Genomic DNA, 6,000 nt, shown 5'->3' on the forward strand with positions numbered 1-6,000 from the left:
TCATACTTCTTTATAAAGATTTACTAGTGGTTTCCCACTGGTTAATCCTTCTTTATCACAATTTACTTAAAAGAATGTTACACTGCTTCACATGTAGTACAGAAACATTTTAACAGTACATTTCCAATTCCTTTTAAAAGTTTCATGTGTTTATATTTTACTTTTATATATGCTAAAGGTATATAATATAGTGTAGCTATTTTTCTATATAAAGTAAATTATTGTTTTTAGCGTACATTATTTTCAAGTTTTTAAAATTATATGTATAAGTGAAAATCTCTTAAGGCTCAATTATGTTCTCTGAATGGAACATTACTTTATTTGGACTTTGTCTATGTCTATATCTATGTCTATGTCTATGTCTATGTCTATGTCTATGTCTATGTCTATGTCTATGTCTATGTCTGCATGAGATGAGTTGAGGGGAGTGAAAATCTCCTGGTTGCACTGGCTTGGGGACTATTGTGTGGCACATGAGGCCAAGCAATTGCCACTGGTGACGTCTGAAGGAACTCTGTGAAAACAGTGTGGCTGATGTGGGAGCAGTAAAGTCTGACCTCCACCAACTTCACTAGGTTGAAGAAACCTCTTTAAAATATCAAGAACACCAAATTGGTTCCTATGAGGTCACATATAATCCCCTGTAGTATCAAGGGTTTATTGTTCAAAATGACTTTCCTAGTCATCAGATTTTATTTTACCATATGGATGGGTGAGATTATACAAATAGAATGTGTTAGTATATCCACAAGGGAATTGGCTAGTGTTATCATCCCACTAGGTTTAAAAGGAGTGGTTTTAGCAACAGAAATTGGGAATTTCAGCTCTAACAGGAAAAAGAAACAATGTACATCCTTCAGGGTCAGATATTTCTGTGTCAGCCAGACCAAGATCAACAGAGGAGTAACAACAGACTCAGCAGAGAACCAGAGACAGAGTTGATTTAGGAATGCTGCATCACAGATCCAGAACCAAAGGTCTGCAACCCAAGCTTGCTGGAGGACTGAGAGGTAGAACTAAAAGAACTTTCTAACAGTGACCTTAGCCATGAAGCTGAAGATCAAAGGACCTGTGAGCATACTTGAGAAGATATCCTGGACTGAGGGATTGTATCCTGTTGTCAACATGAATTATAGCCTGTTAACTTTCCTTAATAAATCCATAATTGTATGTAATGTTCTATGGTGTCTGTGTAGCTATTGCAATGGATTTTGAACGCAGTAGAGCAGTAAGATTGGTGTTGTAACTAGTAGAGATAGGTGCAAGAATGTGGAGGACTATGTCTATACTTAGTCTATATGTCCTATATGTCTATAGGAATTAGTTCTGTATTGTGAATGTTGTTGATGGAGACAGTTCCCTCTTAAGCAATTAGTAGAGGTCAGATAGGCTGTCTTCATGCCACCCTTGCTTTTTAAACCCTCGCACACCACACCTTCCTGTAACACTTTTAGTACTTGCAATCCCCTTACTACTCAGATTCAAAGGAAAAATATTGCTAATTTTTTGTAATGACTATACAACTGAGTTGCAAGCGACTTGATAAGAACAACAATGACAACACCACCATTGTATGTCATGTAGGGATTTGACTTAGGCTGCATGAGAAGAGAGTACTGTATTTCTATCTATGGAGAAGCCAGACTAAGATATATTGTTGTTGTTGTTGTTGTTGTTGTTGTGTGCTGTCGAGTTGCTTGCGACTCATAGTAACCCTATGTACAGCAGCCTAAAACTCTGCTCTGTCCTGTGCCAATCCCACTGTCTCTGACACACCCATCTCGATTACTCCACTCACTGAATCAATCCACCTCCTAGAGGGCCTTCGCCTCCAGCGCCTGCCCTCCACCTTCCCAAGCATGATGTCCTTCTCCAAGGACCGGTCTCTCCTTACAACATGACCAAAGCACATCAGATGAAGCTTCAGACTCCTTGCCTCCAAAGAGCAACTCGGTTTAACCATCTCCAGGATGAATCTGTTTGTTTTCTTAGCAGTCTATATCTTAAGAGAACAATAACACACTTGAAACAAGTAGAGAAAGTGCTTATTGCTATATGCCTTCAAGTCTACTACAACTCATAGCTACTTATAGAAAACAAATCCTGTTAATATCCCGCTCCATCCTCATGATCCACATACACAAGGTTACATTCCTGTGTCAGTCTATCTCCTAGAGGATCTTTCTCTCTTTCTCTGGACCTCCACCTTTCCCAGTATATATATTTTTTTCCAAATGCTGACTCCTCCTGACAATGTGCCCTAAGTATATGAGATAACGTTTCACCATACTTGCCTCTAAGAAGCATCTTGTTTGCACTTCTTCCAAGACAGACTTGGAAGTCTTTTGATTTCTTGGCTGCTTGTATCATGGGATGAAGTTTCTTTTCAAGCTATATAATTATGTGCTTTCCAGTTCAAATCAACTCATAGTTGACCCTCCAATGGTTCTCAGACGGAGTAAATGAAACAGTAAGAGATTGCTTATTTTTCTCCCATGGAATAGCTTATGGAATCAAAGCAGCAGTTAGGAAATCAAGAGACCTATTGCATTGTTCAAGTATACCGTCAGCAATTTCTCCAAAATACTTAAGTGTGGTGATGACCCCATGAAGATTAGGTATGTCTAATTGAGGCCATGGTCTTTTCAATCATCTACTATGCATCTGTTGTGATGTTGGAGGAGAGTGCTGAATATCCCATGGATTTCTGAAAGAATAAGCAGAAAATGTCTTGGAGAAAATGCAGCCAGAGTTTCCCTTGGAGGCACTCTGATAAAGCTTCATTCCTTGTACTTAATATATGTTGTTAGGAGGAGTTATTCTTTAAAGAAGCACATCAGACTTGGGAAGGTGGAGGGTCTGTGAAAGAAAAGAATATGGATTGACACAATGACTGCAGCAAAGGCTCAAGTATATCAAAGATGATGAGTGGCACAGGATAGACCAGGGTTCAGGTGTGTGGTACATAGGGTTGCTATGAGTTATACTTGACGTCACCTAATAGCAACAAGATTACTCCATACTAGTTAAAATTGAGATCTATCCTGATGATAAGGAACCATGGAAAAAATTATTAATTTGCCAGTAATAAATTTAATATTACTGGATTTGTGTCAAATTCATTAAGATTACATTTTTTAACATTAGAATGGGGATTCAAAACAAGTATTATATTGCTTTATAGCAAAACAAAGTTACATTTCTGCATATCTGAGTGCAAATCTTGATGTGCTTCACACTCTGTGACCATGCTGTTGTTGTTATGTGCTGTCCAGTTGATTCCAATTCCTAATAACCCACTACGACAAAGTAGAACTACTCCCAGAGGATTTGTAGAATGTTAATGTTATCAGAGCAAATAGGCACATCTTGCCTCCCTAAGAGCTGCTGGCTGGATTTGAAATGCTGACCTTTTGGTTCATAACTGAGTGCTTAACCACTACCAGGGGTTTTTACCTTTACTATTAAAAAAAGCAATTCAGCTACCAGCTTGAAAAGATTACGAAGTGAGATTCTCAGGTCATAATTTTAATTTTTCTGTTAGTTCTTTGTGGCATTTTGCCTCAGTTCCTCTGTTTGTAAAAGCAAATTTGGCATGCCTCCCTCACATACACTAATGATACCTGGGGTAAGGATACCATGTGGTTTCAATTTCTCAGAGTGCTGGTTCAGCCACGGAAATTTCACTGTCAGCCTTCAAGATAGGAGTGAATTTTAAGTATGACTTTCCGGGATTTTGCATTCATTTTCCAAGTTTCTGCTTACTTAGTGCCTTATGATATGGTAATGTATTCCCATGACCTTGGGAGAAATGTATGTTCAAGGTAGAGGCTTATGTGGGGGGGAAAAGTCCTCCTCAAACAACCTAACAATGTTTGATATTATTTTTCAAAAACTAATGTGATGCATTGCTTATCTTTGAATACTTTCAATGTGCTGAGCCCCCACAGTTGAAAAACTTAAAATTGCACCTTTGGGTATCTGTAATTAAAAGCTATTCATGTTTAACATGTATCAGAATTATTATTGACTTGGTAAGGATTGACCCGCTGTTTGATGGGAGAAGGTTTCCTTGCACAGATTGTTCCCTGTCTCCACTTAAAGAGGGAGGCCAGCCAAAAGAACGGGCTGTTTATTTTTGAGCCCATGAAAGAGGAACTGGTGAGTAGACACCTCTTGCTGTAGTCCAAGCCTGGCAAAGAGGTCATCTTTGTTGTAAGTGGCTGAGGAGCTGCCTCCACTGCTGATGATTGGGATATTTTTAGCAACAAGCTGAAACTTTTCATTCTTGAAATTGTTTTCATTTCCACCCAAAGAGGCAAACTGCATGGATTGGGGAAACAAAAACAAAATAGAAGGAATAAGCGCTAATAGGAGCCGTGTGTCCGTGTAAGAAGAAACCGGGTGAAATTGCTTCCCCTGGTGCTGACAACTTGGTCCTGGCACCAAGGTGGTTCTAATAGCTCTAGGCTAAAAGAATCATTTCCATAGTGCAGCTCATAATGATAATGTAAATTTCACTTAAGTGTACATGATTACAGAAAATTGCACAGAATTGCAACGGACTTTGTGCCTTACTGTTTATGGAGCAATATAGATTTACCACTTTTTTTTTAAATTTTTTTATTATTTTATGTGTGCGTGTGTGTGTGTGTGTGTGTACCGTCAAATTGGATCTGACTGGTACAGGAGGAGATTGTCCCTCCTTTCGCGGCAGAGCATCTGGTGGATTTGAACCGTGCGCTTCTGGAATTGGAGTGAAGCTTCTTGCCACTACGCCACCCGAGCTCCCCTCTTTCTGTTTTTAAATTCAATGCAAAACAAACTATTTTGACTCTAAAAGAGGGTAAATGTCTATAACATTGTGTTAAAATATAGTAAAATGCTAAAACAGACTTGATGTACACTTTCTGTGTGGTGGGAAGTAAGTAGTTTACCAATATTTTCGAGCCCTCTTTGGACAAATCATCTCATGGAGTCACCAAAAAGCTCTTTCTCGACATGTATGTTTAAAGAAGATGCAAATTCTTCAGAGGCCTTATGGTTAGACACTTGAATCAGGGTACATTCTAGGGCATCACTTTTGCCATGAACTTCTCTAACACAGAAAATATGTCTGTCTTCCGTAGCTTATTGTATACTACAGTTTGTGAACGTGTTAATCCTCTTTCTCCTCTTCTGTACATTTCCAAAGAGAAAACTTCATTTTTCCCCACTTCATCTGGCTCTAGCTCAATCTCTTGTACATAGAAGTTATTCAACAACTGTTGAATTAAAGTGAACTGGAATAGGATGATTTGTTATATTTAAAATACAGAAAAATATGTAGCATGAAATATTTGGTTTTATTTCTGGTGGAGCTGCCAGAGAGCTACCACCTGGGAAAAAAAAGAAAGGGAATGAACTTGATCCAAAAGAATTGTCCATGAACTCACTGAATACTATAGAAACTATCTGAGGTAGAGTGAGATGGATTGACACAAAGATTGAAACAAGGTGAGCATATCAGAGACTGTGAAGATGGTGCTGGACAGGGCAAGGGTCCCATCTGTTGTTCATGGGGATGTAGTTGTAGTTGGCTTGACAGCACATAGAATAATAATGGATAATTGACTCAAGTGGGCAATCTCTGCAAGTTAGAGCAGCCTGTGGTTTACAAAAGTTGAGCTTGCTCTTCTTTGTGAGTATTTAGTGATAGAACTGCTGCTGCTGGGTGAAAAATGGCATTGCCAAGTGGTGGGAAAAAGGATTTCCAAAGCTGGACTTCTCCAAAGAGTGGGCAACTTCGTTGTAGAATAGTGGGATGAAATACTTAGGTAGAAGTAGCAAATAGGGAAGAGGAATCAAGTAGATTATACATAGACTGTTGCTTTAGTAAACAAAGGTAACTCTTGGGCCATGAAATGTCTTAAAATTCACACTTCACACACACACACACACACACACACACTAGAAATGGAAAGGGAATAATTCTGTACTTGCTATGTTAATGAGTTCAAG

The sequence above is a fragment of the Elephantulus edwardii genome, unplaced genomic scaffold (genome assembly GCF_000299155.1).
Source record: "Elephantulus edwardii isolate Elephantulus edwardi_28Jun2011 unplaced genomic scaffold, EleEdw1.0 scaffold00157, whole genome shotgun sequence".
Lineage (NCBI taxonomy): Eukaryota > Metazoa > Chordata > Mammalia > Macroscelidea > Macroscelididae > Elephantulus > Elephantulus edwardii.